Source organism: Eptatretus burgeri, chromosome 16 (genome assembly GCF_056783735.1).
Source record: "Eptatretus burgeri isolate ZD-2024b chromosome 16, Ebu_testis_v1, whole genome shotgun sequence".
In the NCBI taxonomy this organism is placed as follows: Eukaryota; Metazoa; Chordata; class Myxini; order Myxiniformes; family Myxinidae; genus Eptatretus; species Eptatretus burgeri.
In genome coordinates, this window is record NC_140976.1 from 44019708 (window position 1) to 44039707 (window position 20000).

At 45.6% G+C, this 20000-nt stretch overlaps 1 protein-coding gene and 1 long non-coding RNA gene across 9 annotated transcripts in view; one reads left to right on the forward strand and one right to left on the reverse strand.

Annotated features, from left to right (window-relative positions):
- The window catches only part of LOC147010993 (uncharacterized), a 13796-nt gene extending 4596 nt beyond the window's left edge, over positions 1-9200 (reverse strand). The window contains exon 1 of the long non-coding RNA XR_015052583.1: positions 8994-9200. This is a non-coding gene — a long non-coding RNA (uncharacterized LOC147010993). The remainder of the gene's footprint in view (positions 1-8993) is intronic.
- Positions 1-20000, forward strand: part of LOC147010992 (mast/stem cell growth factor receptor Kit-like) — a 116938-nt gene that overhangs the window by 11437 nt on the left and 85501 nt on the right. For 7 of the 8 annotated variants that reach the window (XR_015052580.1, XR_015052579.1, XR_015052581.1 and 4 more), the window contains exon 1: positions 9201-9334. The exons of the other annotated variant lie outside the window; for it this stretch is intronic. The gene's annotated coding sequence lies outside the window, so the exon portion shown is untranslated. Of the gene's footprint in view, positions 1-9200; positions 9335-20000 lie in introns of those variants that run through there. 8 annotated transcript variants of the gene reach the window in all.

A 20000-nucleotide genomic window follows, 5' to 3' on the forward strand; every position in this document is an offset into this window, starting at 1 on the left:
GTTCTCCTGCCGTACTATAAAGCGCCGAGCGAATTCAGGAGTTTTTTCGGTCAAGGCGAGTTGGAGAAGTCAGTTTTTGAGTTGGAGAGAAGGTTGGAGGCAGTGAGTTGGAGTCAGGAAGGTCGAAGAGTTTGAGTTGGAGAAGGGTTGGAGGCAGTCGGCTGAGGAGAATCGGGTCTGGAGAGTGGCAGTCTGTCGGGGTTCGGAGTCTGTCGGGGAGCTGCAGAGAGAGAAAGCCTGGAGCCTGGAGCGCGGTCGAGGTGATTTGCTGCAGTCGGCTGAGGAGAATTGCGGAGGGGACCAGATACCTCGGGTCCGAGGCAAGGAAGACGGCGGTCGGCGACGAGGTCGCAGTGGAGTCGCTCGTCGCGGGACCCAAGCAAGCCAGCTATCCTCCTTCCCCAGAGCATCAACAATTGTCCCGTTCCCACCCCACTCCAAGCAGTGCCAACGAAACCCGCGAAGGAGCGCGGAGTCGGGGCACCGCCACCACATTTGCGGCTCATCACAAGACACGGGTAGGATCCCCCCCGGTCTCGCGGCCCACATGCCCCGTCTGCCCCCTTGTCTTTGAGGGTGGCCCTTTTCTTTTGCTTTTGAGTAAATGTGTTGTCGGCGCCATCTGTAAAGTAAAACTGTGTAAGTGTTGCCGTGTGCTCGCGTAGTCGGTAGTAGATCTGCATTGTTGTGTTTCTTTTGTAACATCTGCTTTTGGTGCATAATTGTTGTAATTGTATATGTGTGCTTTCCGTGTGCCGCGGAATAAATGTGCCTTATGTTGAACTGTTTTCCCGTTTCGCTTCGTCTTTTCTTTAATTGAATCTCCATCTTGCTTCACGTAAAGGGTTGGTAGTGGGCTTAATATGCCCGATAATTAATCTGAACCGTCGAGGCCGACGAGAACACCACTCGGTTATCCCGCTAGTACGGAACGGGTCGCTTAAGTGGCCCGTGTCCGGAGTCGACCTCCGGCGAGGTGCGATCGCCCGGTCTACCCTCCGTGTGGGTACTTAGGTAGGTCGAATTTGGCGAACAACCCTATCCCACGCGGGGGGCCGATTGGCACGATCGTGGTGAGGCCGAAAGGCCCACCTGTGACTAGTTCCCGGCGTTAGTCCGAGAGGTTCACGACAGAATTGACCGTCCGGTGGGCGACGTGCCGCGATTCGAGTTACGTGGCCGCTCGCACGTCGGCGGGCGCGAATTTGCAACAATATTATACATATATATATATATATTTTTATTTCTACAAAAAATATATATATCCGAGTTTGCTTGCTTGATGCAAGCTCCACCCTTCTCATTAAGATGGGGCGGAACAGGAGCAAGCTTTGGGCAAAAGTTCACTCCAAGCCCCGCCCTCTCCAAGATGGGGCGGAGTTGTGGAGAGAAAAGAGATGTCACAAGATGGTGTCACTTCCCCCCAAGGTCCCCAGCTACATTTGTCTGAAGTCAACTCGTGTTGTCTGTCTGTCTGCATGTGTGATTTATGTGACGGCTCCTCCTTCAGCGTTAGCTACGATAAAAAAATAAAGTATCCGATAAAACAGGCAACCTCCAAATGGTGGAAAAAGAGAACATGTTGGAACACCTGATGAGAAAGAATTGTTCTTTCACTCGTTCCCTCCCAAAAAAACCACTTAATTTAACCAGTACCGATAAATGTAATTAACTTACATTATTAGTCCCTTACCGGTTTCACAGGAGGATGGGACTATATGTTTGCTCTTTGTCTGTCTGTCCATCTGTCCCACCTGTGCTTTTTCACTCCCCCCCCCATACCCTTTTCCCATGATAATTTACAGAACAAGTTCACGTTTCATGGTGTTTTGTGAATTTTTCAGAGTTATGCCCTTTTTGGACTGAGAAAATATCACATCTTATCCATGGCTCAGTCCTCAACTACCCTGACTCCACTTCACTGCTTTTCACTCATTGGCTGGACAGCTGGCCTGACTACCACAATAAAATCATGACTGCCATTGATTGAAGCAGTACAGATTGGCAGGCTTTAGGCCTGGGTGTTGGTCCATAGCCCAGTGCAATTGAAATGATCCTAGGTAAATAACCAGGATGTATTATTTACGCACACAAGCTGTATGCATGTTTTTGCTTCATCTATGTACATCGGGTTATTAACCTCCGCCATCGAAGATGGACGGAGGTTACTGTTTTCACCCCTGTCTGTTTGTTTGAGAACAGCATTACGGAAAAATTCCTGGACGGATTTCGACGAAACTTGGTGGGGGGATTAGGTATGGTCCAAGTATCATGCCATTAGATTTTGGACTTGGTCCAAAGTCCAATATGGCCGCTATGGCGGCCATTTTGAAAAAATATTTGATTTTTTTTTTTTTTGCATTTCTACATGTTTTAAGTGATTTCCAACCAAAATAAAATTTTATTTTTTCAAAAAATATTTCGATTTTATTTGAAAAAAAATTGAATTTTTTTTTGCATTTCTACATGTTTTAAGTGATTTCCACCCCCCCCAAAAAAAAAAATTGTTAGAGAGAAAAAAAAATAATTTTGCAATTTTTTTTTCAAAAAAATTCCCTTTTTTTGCATTTCTGCATGTGCTTCGATCTAGTTTAGTTTATTCAATCGTGGTTCAGTAGAGTCTGATCCGTTTTGACTGACAATGAATGGGATATTAGGTTCACTTAAGTGACCTAGCAGTATTGGCGGCGGAGGTTTTGTACTCCATCGAGTGCTCCCCCTCTAATTTTTAATGTGAAACAGGCAGCCTATTAACGAACGAAACATGGTGTTAGAGCAGATCACCTTCTTCATTTTGGTTCCTGTAACGGCTGGAGCGTGCGTTAAAGCAAACTAATTTTTATCTCCGGTTTGTTATTAACCTCCGCCATCGAAGATGGACGGAGGTTACTGTTTTCACCCCTGTCTGTCTGTTTGTTTGTTTGTGAACAGTATTACGGAAAACTCCTGGACGGATTTCGACGAAACTTGGTGGGGGATAAGGTATGGTCCAATGATCATGCCATTAGATTTTGGACTTGGTCCAAAATCCAATATGGCCGTTATGGCGGCCATTTTGAAAAAATATTTGAATTTATGTTTTTGCATTTCTACATGTTTTAAGTGATTTCAACCCAAAAAAAAAATTTTAGAGAAAAAAAATTTCGATTATATTTGAATTTTTGTTTTTGCATTTCTACATGTTTTAAGTGATTTCCAACCCCCAAAAAATTAATTTGTTAGAGAAAAAAAAAAGAGATTTTGCACCTTTTTTTTTCAAAAAAATTTCGATTTTTTTTTTTTTTTGGGGGCATTTCTACATGCATGTCGATCCAGTTTAGTTTATTCAATCGTGGTTCAGTACAGTCTGATCCGTTTTGACCTACAATGAATAGGATATCAGGTTCACTTAAGTGACCCAGCAGTATTGGCGGTGGAGGTTTTGCACTCTACCGAGTGCTCCCCCTCTAGTTGTAGTTGTCTTTATTGGTTTCTAGTCTACAAAATATATCAGTAAATGAAAATTGCTTTTCCTTTTATTTTTCTGAATCGACCCAAACATGGTGTGGTTATAGGGTTTCTTCGTCTTCAATTTGGTTCCGCTAACGGCTCGAGCGTGTGTTAAAGCAAACTAATTTTTCTCTCCGATTTGTTATCCTAGTTGTCTTTATTGGTTTCTCGTCTAAAAATATATCAGTGAATGAAAATTGCTTTTCCTTCTATTTTGCCGAATTGACCCAAACACAATAGGTTTTAGGTTTTCTTCTTCAATTTGGTTCCGGTATCGGCTCGACTGTGCGTTAAACGCAAACAAATTTTTATCTCCCGAACATTCATTGGGACAGGAAGGGGTCATGTATTACAAAGCAATTCTCGCTCTTGTTTTATTGGTTCATTCTGCAGCAGGGATGTCATTAACAGTACTGCACTGGCAAACGTTACATTAAGCAGTTGCACTGGCATCGTCCCACACCACACTTGCACTTGTTTATCGGGAATAATAATGCTCCTTCTAGCTGGATTGGGATTTACATCGACCACAAGCCATGTGTAACAGTGACTTGGAATGTACAGCGCATGTAACACATTATCTGAGCATGGTAGCATTTTTCAACACACTAACAGTGTGGCGTGTTACTTGACCCGTCGACGGACTCCATGTTTAAACCATGCACACATTACCCCAAAGCATGGCGGGATTCTCATCCTAAATCACGTGAATGGATGACATTTGGCTACTTTTAGTCGGCTTATTTTGTGCACATGTTTGGATGATTTATTTTTTTTTAGAGGGGGAACTCCAATAGGTGGCACTCATGCTGTACTGGTGTGCTAGTCCAGTTTTGTCTGTGTGAATGAAAATGGTATGGACCAACAAGGGAGGCATTCAGAAAGAAATGAGGATCTAAGCCACAGTCACGAATGGCAGTCTTTGCAAGTGTGGCTTGGGCCTGATCCACAGGTGTATTCTTGAGGAGTGCACCTTGGTCACTATCCCAAACATTTCCCTGTTATTGTCGTTTGGTGAGGAATTTAGTACACATCTACTTAATGGATATGCATCGCAAGTACGCTCTCGGGAGCCCTGAGGGCCATGTACCGCACTCATGTGTGACCATCTACAAATTTCATCACAAAATCATGGAAGTGGAGGAATTGACCCATCCCGAATGATGGGTTATTTGCTCTTATAGTTAATCCACAGGATTGCCTTGGCCATCCCAGAAAATCGAGGCCATGACCTTACCTCGAGGTTTGGTTGTGAACCCCCTTGCATGATGGTGATCCAATTTGATTTTGAGCTCTCAGTGGTTTTGGGGCATGCCCTCATGGTTGTGAACCAAGGTGAAAATGCACCTTGAGGAATCTCAAGTTATTTGGACGTTAACACGGCCATCATCTCAGATCAATGCCTCGACCTGGGACACGGCCATCATCTCCAATTAACACCTCGACCCGGGACAAGGGTTTTGCGGGTCAGTCACATTCCTCGGCAGTCACGACCTCAGGTCATCAACAAAAAAACTCGCATCCGCACTTAACCCGCTATCCATTCGGCTCCCGTAGAGCGCAAGGAACACCTTCCTCACACACGACCACCACACACTCGTCGACTGCTTTGGAGCTGGCACCTTTGCACAAAACCTTGTCGACACCTCGATGCTCAATTTTAGAGAACCAGAACTGTACGACGTAGCAAACTTCTGGATTATACTCTGAAAGAACACACGGTCACATTAATGAAACTCATGGCACATAACAGACACATGTTTAGAAAGTGTGAAAAACCCCTGATTTGGGGTATTGAAGAAAACTCCGTTTAAAGAACTGTTCGAGCACACCTTGTCAAGGCTGGTAATTATTTATTTGGAGTAATGGTAGCGACACCACTGTATTAACCAGTAAAATCCACTTTCCATGGGCAGTAGCCTTAAATTTACTCTGGCTAAGTCCAGACAAAATGTATTCATAACTAAAGCCATACAAAATTCGACTTTTAGAAAATGTCGCCCTCTTTTATTTTTCCAGCAGTTCACTCCTGAGACGATAATTCTGGAACTTCCAGCACCAGATTTTCATGACGTTTCTGGGGTGAGCAAGCTCATATCACCTTCCAGGAATGTTTGGAAGCACCGTATGGGATTACTCGGTATTTAAATGAGTAACATTTGGATTCATCTGGGATGGTCGGCTCGATGTCACGCTCAACGAACTGTGCCCTGTGCTTGAAAATTTCAAGCAGGACACTTGGTCCACCATGCCTGTCCTACACCCACATTGTAGCACCCCTCCACCCCCGTACTCCTTCATCAATCCCCCCTCCCCCTTCCTCATTCCTCCTGTTCCAATCTCTCCATCATTCTCCTCCCTACCAGTCAGTTGAAGGCATCCCGACTCCTCAAAGCAAAATCAGTTCAATGGTGATATATTTAACCAGACTCAGTGGTGTAATGGTTAGCAGGTGATTTGTTCGATTCAGTTTGTTTCCCGTGGTGGATACTAGATGATTAACGAATTACTGAAATCATTTGTCATCGGAGATGATGCTTCTCTCCAAACCATGAATGAACCAAGAAGTGGAATGCTGTGGTATCTCAAATATCAGATAATCCAGCATCCCCATCATTCTGTTTGAATTCGACATTCAGTCTGTTTACAAGACTCAAGAACATGCTTTTTGACCGTGGGAAATTCTCCAGGGTATACAATAGGCATCAAATGTGTTGGAGAAGGAGAAGAAGAAGAAGCTTTCTTATTAGTGATTCACATCGTCGAGACGATGAAGGAAAATGTTCAGCTGATGGAAAAACCCAAATTCTGATTGAAGGTGATGTTAAACCTTGTTCAATACGTCAGAGATATCGATTTGTTTTGATCATGACGTCATTTGTTTCATTACATGCAATGTCTGTTCATTCAATTGGATTTTTATGATGAGACAATAATTAAAATAAATGTTGAGTTTTGAGTAAAAGTTTTTTTTTTCATGAGCATACTTCTTTGTCTATATCTATAATGGTCTTTAGAATGGATGACAAAAAGAAACACCTACAAAAACTGTACCCCCTCGATCTGCTTGGTGAAATTATATTTACATGCCCCTCACCCCCACTCCCCCAACCTCACCCCCCCTGACCTCGACCCTTCCCCCGACCCCTCACCCCACTCTTCACCCCCCACTCCCCCGACCCCTCACCCCCCGACCCCTCACCCCCCACTCCTCTGACCCCTCACCCCCACTCCTCTGACCCCTCACTCCTCCGACCCCTCACCCCCACCCCACCCCCTGACACCCCTCACCCCCACTCCCCTGACCCCTCACCCCTACTCCCCTCACCCCCACACTTAAATCATGGATCCGCGCCTGGTTGGAGCGTTGGCTCTGAGTCTGAGAGGTCGGTGGTTCCAAACTGACCAGAGCAGAGTCGGACCACGTACATAATACTTCCTCCTGTACGAATTCAAAACAACCATAGGTTGGCAATCGTAGCGCAGGCTTGACGGGCCTGAAGGCGTCCTCCGTTGAAGTTCCTTGTAATGTAAGAGAACACATGATATTATAATATTAATCAATGTAATGAGTTTAAAATCTGAATTGAGACGCTCCTTGTCCTGACTGAATGTACAAACCTTCCTCTCTCTCGTCATCCTTTAACCTTTCCTGTTCTCCACCACCAGCTCCCACTCCACCACCAGCTCCCGCTCCACAACCAGCAACCAGATCCCCCTCTACAACCAGCCCCAACTCCACAACCAGCTTCCGCTCCACAACCAGCTCCCGCTCCCGCTCCACAACCAGCTCCCACTCCACCACCAGCTCCCGCTCCACCACCAGCTCCCGCTCCCGCTCCACAACCAGCAACCAGATCCCGCTCCACAACCAGCTCCCGCTCCCGCTCCACAACCAGCTCCCGCTCCCGCTCCACAACCAGCTCCCGCTCCCGCTCCCGCTCCACAACCAGCTCCCGCTCCCGCTCCACAACCAGCTCCCGCTCCAGCTCCACAACCAGCTCCCGCTCCAGCTCCACAACCAGCTCCCGCTCCCGCTCCACAACCAGCTCCCGCTCCCGCTCCACAACCAGCTCCCGCTCCCGCTCCACAACCAGCTCCCGCTCCCGCTCCACAACCAGCTCCCGCTCCCGCTCCACAACCAGCTCCCGCTCCCGCTCCACAACCAGCTCCCGCTCCCGCTCCACAACCAGCTCCCGCTCCCGCTCCACAACCAGCTCCCGCTCCCGCTCCACAACCAGCTCCCGCTCCCGCTCCACAACCAGCTCCCGCTCCAGCTCCACAACCAGCTCCCGCTCCAGCTCCACAACCAGCTCCCGCTCCCGCTCCACAACCAGCTCCCGCTCCCGCTCCACAACCAGCTCCCGCTCCCGCTCCACAACCAGCTCCCGCTCCAGCTCCACAACCAGCTCCCGCTCCCGCTCCACAACCAGCTCCCGCTCCACAACCAGCTCCCGCTCCACAACCAGCTCCCGCTCCACAACCAGCTCCCGCTCCCGCTCCACAACCAGCTCCCGCTCCCGCTCCACAACCAGCTCCCGCTCCCGCTCCACAACCAGCTCCCGCTCCCGCTCCACAACCAGCTCCCGCTCCCGCTCCACAACCAGCTCCCGCTCCCGCTCCACAACCAGCTCCCGCTCCACAACCAGCTCCCGCTCCCGCTCCACAACCAGCTCCCGCTCCCGCTCCACAACCAGCTCCCGCTCCCGCTCCACAACCAGCTCCCGCTCCCGCTCCACAACCAGCTCCCGCTCCCTCTCCACAACCAGCTCCCGCTCCCGCTCCACAACCAGCTCCCGCTCCCGCTCCACAACCAGCTCCCGCTCCCGCTCCACAACCAGCTCCCGCTCCCGCTCCACAACCAGCTCCCGCTCCCGCTCCACAACCAGCTCCCGCTCCCGCTCCACAACCAGCTCCCGCTCCCGCTCCACAACCAGCTCCCGCTCCACAACCAGCTCCCGCTCCCGCTCCACAACCAGCTCCCGCTCCCGCTCCACAACCAGCTCCCGCTCCAGCTCCACAACCAGCTCCCGCTCCCGCTCCACAACCAGCTCCCGCTCCCGCTCCACAACCAGCTCCCGCTCCCGCTCCACAACCAGCTCCCGCTCCCGCTCCACAACCAGCTCCCGCTCCAGCTCCACAACCAGCTCCCGCTCCCGCTCCACAACCAGCTCCACAACCAGCTCCCGCTCCCGCTCCCGCTCCACAACCAGCTCCCGCTCCCGTTCCACAACCAGCTGCCCCTCCACAACCAGCTCCAGCTCCACAACCAGCTCCCCCCCCACAACCAGCTCCCCTCCCCAACCAGCTCCAGCACCACAACCAGCTCCCCCACCACACCCAGCTCCCCCTCCACAACCAGCTCCCCCTCCGCAGCCAGCTCCCCCTCCACAACCAGCTCCCCCTCCACAACCAGCTCCCCCTCCACAACCAGCTCCCCCTCCACATCACCTTCAAATCAAATCGCCATCACAAGGCCTCGACTCCCCCTCCCGACATCCCACCTGTCTCAGTCCTGGCTCGTTTTCCCTGCTCACTCCAAGACGCTGCCCGTCTCTTTCTGGGCCGCCTGCACTCCGACACCCAGCGGGAGAAACGGGGACACGTGCCGGGGTCGCAGCGCATGTACATGTCTGATGTCGTGGAGGTGGAGGCGGACAAGCGGAGACGGAGATAAGTGAAGAAGAAGAGGACGAGGACGTCGCGGAGGAGTTTTTTTTATAATGAAGAAGAAGAAGCGCGCACTGGCGGGAAATGAAACGGACGTTGGGCACAATCATGATCACGTGATTTAATGGACGATGACGATGATACTGTCCGGACACCATTGTGAGATTTATTTCAGGTATTTCACGGCACATTTGGGTAAACATGTATTCAGATATTCACAAGAGAGAGTACTCCGAGTATAATAATTTTGGATGGCTCTTCGGAGAGTTTAAAAAATATAACACACACAATACATTGATCGCGAAGGTTGGGATAAAATTAAACTGCTGAAGCAGTATTGAAGATGCGACCGGTGATTAAAGCGGAGCTCTGTTGGGCGTCGACGCGTCATACACAAAATACGTGACGTCACAGAGCGTCACGAGGGGGAGTGGACGAGAGTCTGTTTCGGGGGGGGAGAGTGTTCATCGGACAGTCACCAAGCTTGGTGAGCGCTCGCCGAGTGGTTTAAACACATCAAACAAGCACTCCACTCCGTTCGAAACCGTTAAGGAACGGCTGCCTTGCTGCTTGGGAACACCGAACTCATGCTGGCAGACTGGACAACCGGCTTAACATCCATCTGCCGGATGGCACGTGCACCGACTGATCACTACTAGTTGAGGACCCCACCATTGAGTCCGGGACCAAGTTTTCAATGCAGATTCTGGTAGATGGGACCAAAAAAAGTAATTTTAAGCGAGGGTTATCCTCTCAAAAGTGCGGGCTAACCCCACCAGGGGGCGAAATTCAAAATCAATATTGTGCGTTAATTTCGCTTCTAATTAGTCTAGAACATTCGTTTTGGTGTCTAAATCTATGTTTTTTGGGGTCAAGGATTTCAAATCTGTCCATGAGAATTATGTATATGCAACACCAGAGGGCGTTTTACACTATATTTGCCTATATTTGGACTTTTTTTTTTCCACTCTCCGACATATAACTTGACTGTACAACCCTGAATGCCATCAGCCCAGTTAAAAATGCAAGAAACCGATGACATTTGACAGTTAACTTATCATCAATTCTTAAGTCCCAAAGTGAAGGTAATGTGTGTGCACAACTTTCGATGCAGCTATATCAAACATGAACATACATGTAGTACTTGTCGTACTTGTCATAGTTAAATTCTACTGAATTAATCATTCTCTATATCACCGTAATCATCATCTTCAATATCACTCTCATCAGACGCTGGCATCTCCTCCTCATCTACACCCTCTATTGATTCTCTCAAGTCCTTTGGTAGAGCTGGCTTACTATACCTCTGGGGTACACATTTTCCATTCTCCAGCCTCCACCCACCGTTCAGTGCGGATGGAATGAGCTCACTTTTATCAAAGTTGAGAATCAGGTAGGACTGATAATTCACTCGCTGCACCTTCAAGTTGTGCGAATCTCTGTCGGGTGGTATTCTTGATGTGGACTTCCTTTTGAGATGCTTCCACTTCTGAGCTCTGGCTTCACCAAGTGTTTGGCTGACTTTGTCACCAAAGATGTATCGCATTGTCAAAATGGCCATGTTGTCCAGAACTTCATTGGATGCTGGAATTTCATTGCCAACTGACTGCAGAATTGGTGTGGCCTCTTGGCACACTCCTTTCTCAAAACCGATTTTTTTTGCCATGACCAAAATAAAGCAGCTGTGGTATCACAACCACTATGCACATACAATGGTATGATGACATCAGCAACATTCTTTGCACATTGGGAATGACGGTCAATGATGGTGTCTTTGCGCTTTATTCCTAAAATGCCTTCAATCCTGCTGAGCAACATGAGCAGCAAGCATCAGAACATCAGTATCTTCAGCATCGAGTATGACTGGTACTTGAGAGTCAACTTTGCGAATCTGTGAGTAGATGAAAAACATCACAGTATCTGCTTCGACGTGATTGCACTTACAGTCAAACACTTTAACCCCTCTGGTGAGATTCTCGCAGTCAGGTCCGACGGAGTAAATCAGTTCTTTGTTTGTGAGGCTGGTTGACATAATTCTGAACTGGTTCTTTAGAAATACTCGCAACCTCTGTTTATTGCTCGGACTACTGAAGAGGTCAGCAAGTAATTTTGGTGATGGGAAAGTTTTCCTCTGCTCTGATGAAAATGTTTCTAAATCCTCCATTACCATTTTTACTTGCTCGCATACTTCTCTCACTGTCCTTAACAGTATATGGTAAGTCATAAGGATCATTCACCAGGATAAGTGTGGCAGCGGATGTGTGATGCCTCAGTATTAAAGAGAGCATGTTTGAAGCATACTCAGATCAAGTGAACACCTCGCCATCATGTTTATTCCGTTGTTCAGCCGATGGAAGAGAAAACCTCCACATGAAGCCCATGTCAGTTATGGCTACGTAATCACCTGGGACATGTTGAAGGCTTTCCAAGTCGAGGACTTCAATCAGCTTTGACTTCTGAGTTTTCCTCATTGTGCCATTTATGTTAAAGATTGGTAAGCATTCATCGGTGACTCTGTACTCCATTACATCTGCCAAAACATTTTTTTTGTTATGTTTCTCGGCCATTGCAATGATGGATGCCATTGCTTTGTTCTCCATTTCTTCAGATTTTGCAGGTCTGTTGTCCTTTTGTTCATTTGTTGGTGGAGGATTGCTGAAGCTTCTTGTAGAATTCTTCTTGACACTTGCATGGAAAGACTTGGTTGCTGAGAACATTCGATCTTTGCAGAATGCTGAGAACTGATTTTCATCCATCATACCAAGCTGACTCAAAGTCCTTGATAAGGTCATCTGAAGCAGGAACACCAGACATTAGAGGTCTCAGCTGTGTGTTTTCCACATTGAAAGGGTCGCATTCAAATTCATTAATACACATTTGCAAATCCTATACAGCCTGTTCATCAAGTTCCAGTCGATTTCTGGTATTTTCACCGTGTGCTTGTTCAGATTCACTAGATCGGGCAATTCCATGCAAGGATGACCTGACCCTGTTGACAATGTTTACTGTACGGGTTTATGTGAGCAGGATTTTCTCATTCTTCAAAATCTTAAGCCATCCAGCCTTCAACTTTGAACCCTTGTTCATACTCGTCTCAATCCACAGGTCAAGGGGCAGACAAGAATATGGTTTTCCTGCCATGTACTGGGCAAACAGACCACCTGCCATAAACTGAGCCTTGTCTTCTGGAAGACTTTCTATTTCCAGCTAGAATTCTACCAGCCATCTCCCATAGTTTGTGTTATCATACACTTGCAGCCATGGAATGATAAGCCTGATAGATGCCTTGAACTCGTCCCAGTTCTGTGTTCTCAAGGCATGGAAATTAATCATTAGAATTTCAGTCATGTTCAGGAAACTCAACCAGAGCCTTGTCATTGGGCTGTCACTGCTTTCCAATCTTTCTAATTCCTGAGAGACTACGCTCATAACTTCTGGCTCTCCTTCTAGGAACACAATATGCACATTGACGTTCTTCATCAGAGGTTGATTTGTCCTGAAGTACCTGCAGACTTGCTTTTATTGCATCTGATTGTACTGTGTTGCCATTTTCTGCTCCAGTTTGGACAATTAGTCTCATAAGGGTCTCATACATTAGTCTTAGACACCTCATGCCACATTTATAGTGCTTGCCCTTTAAAGTTTGGTCCACTTAGCCATCTGCAATTACTCCTGCTGCCACTAATAAATCCGACAAGCCTGATCCCTGGAACCGTTTGTTCATGGCAGATATGAAGGAGAAATGCATGTGGAAAGACCCAATGAAGGAAAAGATAGCACCAAATTCCTCCGGATGTTCGTACTTGACCTGCACAATGTGGGCATACACAGGTTGATCACCAACCAACAGAAATAGAATGAAAGGCGTGTCCTTGGCTTTTGCTGCCGCAGCGACTCTGAACGTTACCTCATGTACTACCATCTTGTTCGGAGGACTTGGATATGTAAAGAAGTAGTATGGCTTACTTTTTTGTTACAACAGGTTGAACTGTCATCTGGAAACCAGCAAAAGCACCCACTGGCTGTGACTTAGGGGACTTGTCCAAGTAGTTTTCATCAAGCCGTACAAGTGTATGAATGACCCCTCTCTTTCGCTTCATATCAATGTTTTGCGGTGTCAAGTCTAGTTCTGGTCGTACAGATGGTACACCTCGTTTGATTGTGGTGTAGGGCTGAATAACATGCTGATTCAGACATAACTGCTTGACTTCTGCACACTTGGGGATCTGAAGGGCCACCTTGGGGCCAGGTGGAACATTGATGATGTTTTCTGGCTGTACAAACATCACATTTGTACGATGAGATGTATTAGCACCAGTCAGTGCGTCATCTGAGAAGTCATCATTGTCCATGATTGCAGCACCTGGGGTATCCTGAGAAAGTTCTGATGGGCAAATGTTGTTTTCTGTGATATCATGTTTTGCCCATGCGTCATATAAATGCAGTCCGTCTTTATAACTTATGCCAAAAGAGAAGCGTTTGAGGAGGTCAACAATTTCCCTGCTCCTCGTCAGAGCATGCATTGTTACTGAAAGTTGTACCTGAAAAGATGTTCTGGTACCTGAGATGAAGGATTCAAGCACTGATGCAGGTGCGATCAAGGAAGGGTCTTCACACTGATCGTCTGCAGTGTACGTTTGACCTTTTCTCAACTTTTTCAGAAAGTGCATCAAAACTTGTTGCTGCTCTTCCTTATCTACTAACTGCTCGACGTGTGGTGGCCAAGGCAATTTAGATCCTTTAGCCAATTTAGCTTTCAGCCTTTGAGCAGCTGCTTCAAATTATTCCTCATCACTGATACCACAACAGTTAAGTGCTGCTTCAACATATGATGCTCCCGCTGACAGGTCAAAAACGAGTGAGCTTCTGTTCTTTTTCAGTCGGTCATGAAAACCTATTTTCCCATGAAATTCATCTTGCAACATTGATTGCAGTGTAGAGGACTTCACAGTAGCTGTAAATCCAAAGTTGTTGAGCATTCTGGAATAATCATTAGGCAGACTTTGTAAAGTGCGAAACTCTTGTTGTTCAAAGATAACACTTCAGACATGCTGAAATAACTTCTGTTTAACCTCGGATGGGTGAATATAATTCAGGTGAAATTGCTGATCAGTCAAGTCATCTGATTTACGTGGAATATACTTCTTCCAGCAAGAGCGATGATAGCGAATCTCAGCTGCAAATGTGTCAGGAGTAGAGTCTATCAAAGCTATGGGTCTGTTTCTCATACTTTCATCTTCAAGGTGAACTGTATGACATTTGAAAACATTTCACGCATCCCACTGCTGGATGATGTGCCATTTGTCTCTGCCAGGATGCTTTGTGTCTTCAGGCAGCATACACCAGACACGCAAGTTTTTGTCATGTATTACACCAAAGCTAGAATGTAACTTTCTCTGATTTGAAACTGTGTCTTCCAGATTATTAGATGACGAAGGTATCTGATGATCAGGACAATTTTCAGCACTTTTTCTTCAGATTTTTTCAGTTCAAGGGCCTTGGAAAGCTTGTCTTTACTAGAAATTTGGGCCCAACACAGTTTGTGGTAAAAGACTCCTTGAAGTCCATTTTCCCATTCAACCTCATCATACACTGAGCCATATTTATCTAGTCCCTCCCAGTTCTTAGCGTGATTTTTCAATGTTTCCCAGGCTTCAATTGGCATGTTACTCTTGTCTCCATCGCAGTCTCCTTGGCAAAGGATGCAAATGCCAATTTCTCCACTCCCTCGTTTCTTCCCTCTGCTTTCTCTGCTATCTGCCATCTGCAAAAAAAAGTCATGCATTAGGTAAATGATGTATCATGTAATCTATTACGAAATTTAGAACCTTACTTGTTATTAAACAAGCCGGTAGGCGGACATTGGTAGTCGACTACCCAATAGAACCTGACGCGATGGGCCCGTTCGATGGGGAATGACCTGAGGATTAAGCACAAGAAAATTCATGATTCTAGCTTCAAGGGTTAATGCTGCAGATTGTTTTTTCGTTAAAATACCCCCACATTTAGAGGTTTTTCGGCCGTTGCTAGGCAACGGAAGGGTCCATAGCAACGGTTCTTTCTCACACATAACTGGGACATACCATTAACCTACCATACCAGTTTCATGTATATTGGCTGCTCTTAGAGCACCCTTATTCTGGACATTTCCATCGGTCTGTCTGCGAAACTTTGGTCAAGCCTCGGGGCTAAACCACTCAACCGATTCCAATGAAATTTGGTAGGTAGGACCAATATTTCTGGGAATCGTGTGCTTTCGAATATGGGACCCCGGGCCCTAGCAACGGCATAGCAACGGCCCTTTAAAGTGGTCAAAAAATCGAAAAAAGTCAAAAAGAAAAATCAAAGCTTAGAGTTTTGTGTGCAATCTATCTAGCTCCCTTCATGCCAATTTGCAGCCCTAACAAAAAATATTTGTAGGAGGAGATAGGTTTTGGGTGAGCACATGTCAAACATTTCAGAAACGGTTAATTGCGAATATCTTAACAATGATAAGGATATGTATCTCAAAGAGAAAGGAGTCTGATTTTGATGAAACTTGGGTGGAATGTGTACAATGTGGCTGGCATGTACACAAAAATGAATGGTTGCTATGCACACCTCCGTTGCTTAGCAACAGCTAAAATACTTTATCATACATCGTACACTTATTGTGGACTGTACAAAAAAATTAATACCTCCGAAACTGGACCTTCGAGGGACCTGTTTTTTTTGTGCCGAAGGAGAATGTCTTACAGCATCATATAAAAAAATAAAATCTTTAGCGAATAGATAAATGGAATTACCAGGGCTGCCATTTGTTGGAGTCTCTTTGTAAACATGCCTGAAATTTCACAAGGCGGGTTTCTGGGCGCAAACTAAGAGGGCTGTGATAATCATATTTATTGTACTAAATTGATTGATAGCATGTACATGAATATCGGCTCGTCGCGTCGGCCAGCATCCATCGAGAGCGAGCAGCCATGTCGCCTACCGGCTTGTCTGACTCATTTTATTGTTTTCGACCAGGGTTCATTCAAAGTCTATCTTTGTTCACAGTCGATCGTGGCCTGATTTTTGATTTTCTAAAAAATACATTTTTTATGATTTTTCAAAAATTTCAAAGTCCCGTTGCTATGCAACGGTGGTGACCATAGCAACCGTTCTCATTTGCACACAACTAGGTCATAGTATGAACTTACTAACCAAGTTTCATCGAAATCGCCATTGTATTAACTGAAATCGCCATTTTAAATACTGATAATAAGGGTACTACAAATCTCAAAAAAAAAATAAAAATTTCGACTAGATCGACTACCCAACAGACAGACAGACAGACAGACAAATATATCAACGGAAATACTGATAATAAGGGTATAGTAGATCAAAAAACAATTTTTTTTTCGAAAAAAAAATTCCAAATGTCTTTTGTCCGACTGGATCGACTACCCAATAAAATATCAACTTGAAACTGAACATTATATATTTTAGTAAATATAAAGTCTTATCTTTGGTGGTGTCACTGATTTATTAACGAAGTAATTAATTACGTTTTGGATGTGTTTGTGACTTAACAATGATAAGGATATGTATCTTCAATGAACAGCATGATTGAACAAAAGTTTAAGAGATGCTTGCAAGCCCCGTCAGGTCATTTTAAATTTTCCACTTCATCTGTACTTTGTCATCTAGAAACTGGTACGTACTGGACGACGATTTGGTACATGCCCTGCAGATATAGACTTGCCAGCTGGTTTATAGAATTACATCCGTAATAATAAGTATTTAAATCTGACCATAGTGTAATGTCGGCCCCAAAACTGACAAAAAAAGTCTCCGTATGGGCACACACACACATATATATATATATATATATATATATATATATATATATATATATATATATATATATATATATATATATATATATATATATACACACATATATGTTGTAAAACGCCCTCTGGTGTTGCATATGCATAATTATTATGGTCAGATTTGAAATCCTTGACCCCAAAGACATAGATTTAGACACCAAAACGAATGTTCTAGACTAATTGGAAGTGAAATGAAACCACAATATTGATTTGGGGGGGGGTGTCATTTTAAATTTCGCCCCCTGGTGGAGTTAGCCTGCACTTTTGAGAGGGGTACCCTCGTTAAAATTTCTTTTTTTGGCCCCATCTACCAGAATCTGCATTGAAAAATTGGTCCCGGAAACTTGGTCACGGACTCAATGGTGGGGTCCTCTACTACCCTGCTTGTGAAGCACCGGCATGACAGTATGTCTACCTAACGTCCGTCCATCTATCCTTGCTGAGGGTGGTGCGGTGTGCACAGCGGCCTGTCTGCTATACCGAGTGTGTACATATGACGAGCATCGTGGCTCTTGCGCTTTATCAAACTTTCCATGAATCCAAGATGACGATAAGATGATTTTTTTTAGCTCACCTGGAATGGCATTCCGGGAAGCTTATGGGGCGGCACGTCCGTCCGTCCATCCGTCCATCCATAAATACTTTCAACTTCTTGGAAACTACAATCTTCATCACCCGTGATGTACCAAAGTTTGTTCACGGCATTAAAGAAATCGCGGTATAGGGGGGTGGCCCCCCAAAATAGGTGTTTGCTTTCTTCTCCGAAACTACACATGCAATTCCGATGAAACTTGACCACAACCTTCATCACCCGTGATATACCAAAGTTTGCCAATGCTGTTTAGAAAATCGGGGTCGAAGGGGATTTACAGGTGTAGGGCGTTTCCCCCCAAAATAGATGTTAGCTCTCACATTGGTTCATTGGTACATTTGTACATTTTGCTGACTTCCTCCTCAACATCATTATTGTACCAGGTGAGTACCCAGGGGGTATTGCCCTGATTTATTTAGTTCATTATTCTGTTAATGCAACTTCATCTATGTCCACAAAGTAAATTTAGAGGAAGGTAGAGAAAAGGAAAAGGAAATGAAGATGTGCAGGGAAATGCAAAAAGTAGATAAAAAGGTGAAGAGATGAAAGTCAAAAGTGAAGGAAATACAGAAAGAGCTACAATGGCACTTTGTAGACACTCAGTGGTTGTCCCCATTGGCAGACACCCCACACCCATTGGTTGTCCCCATTGGCAGACACCCAACACCCATTGGTTGTCCACATTGGCAGACACTCAACACCCATTGGTTGTCCCCATTGGCAGACACCCAACACCCATTGGTTGTCCAACGCTACTTCTATCTGAAAGAGAGGAGTATAATTAAGCAGTTTAGCGATCTCCCGTGTTCCCGATGTAGCCCTTCAATCAATGGTACACTCTCATCAGGTAGTGGATGCTATGTCCAAGTTATGACCCATTCGATGGACCATTTACCTCCATTATTTGACCATTTACCCCATTCATTCCCGATATATCAACATGTCAGGCTCAGTTAATTCCATCACAATTTCCTTCACTTAGTGTTTTTTCTCTCTCAAGCCTGGTGTTGGCGCAGTGGTAAGGGCAGTGGCTTGGGACCCAAGAGGTCCTGAGTTCAAGCCCCGTTGGGACACTGAATTAATATATGTATGTATATGTATATGTATGTATATATATATATATATATATATATATATATATATATATATATATATATATGTATATATATATATATATAATGTGTATATATATATATATATATATATATATATATATATATATATATATATGTGTCTATATATATATATATATATATATATATATATATATATATATATAAATATATATACACCAAGTCGAAAACACCAGGGGCTTGACTCCGCCTGCCATCCTTCCGAGGTCGGCGAAATGAGCACCAGTTGCACTGGGCCCGGTGTATGCCCGGTTAGAATAGGTGTACCATATCCCTGTGTGTCGTAGGCGACCAGGGTTGCGTCAGGAAGGGCATCCGGCGTAAAAACCTATGCCAAATCATTATGCGGACAACAAAACGAATTTCCATACCGGATCGGTCGAGGCCCGGGTTACCAACGGCCGCCACCGGTACCGGTGGTCAGCAGGGTACCAGTGGAAATTGTGCTACTGCTGGGCGAAGGAGGAGAAGGAGACGGGGAAGGGCGAGTCTGGAGGCAGTGGGAGAGGGGAAGAGGTAGAAGTGTGGAGGTGAGAGTTGGAACTCTGAATGTTGGGACGATGACTGGCAAAGGGCGAGAGTTGGCTGATATGATGGAGAGAGAAGAAAGGTGGACATACTGTGTGTACAAGAGACCAAGTGGATGGGGAGTAAGGCGAGAGCATTGGAGGTGGTTTCAAACTGTTCTACCATGGTGTGGATGGGAGGAGAAATGAGTGTCGGGATAATCCTGAAGGAAGATCATGTCAGAGAGGGTATTGGAGGTGAGGAGGGTGTCTGAACGAGTGATGAGTGTGAAGTTGGAAATTGAAGGGGTGATGATGAATGTCATCAGTGCATATGCCCCACATATGGGGTGTGAGATGGAATATAAAGAAGATTTCTGGAGTGTGTTAGATGAAGTGGTGGAGAGTGTATCCAGGGATGGAAGAGTGGTGATTGGAGCAGATTTCAATGGGCATGTTGGGGAAGGGGAATAAGGAGGATGAGGAGGTGATGGGGAGGTACGGTCTCAACAAGAGAAATGTGGAAGGGCAAATGGTGGTAGAGTTTGCAAAAAGAATGGAAATGGCAGTGGTAAACACGTATTTCAAGAAGAAGGAGGAACACAGGGTGACATACAAGAGTGGAGGAAAGTGCACACAGGTGGATTACATCTTAAGTAGGAGATGCAACCTGAAAGAGATTAGTGACTGTAAGGTTGTGGCAGGGGGAAAGTGTAGCTCGACAGCATCGATTGGTGGTCTGTAGGATGACTTT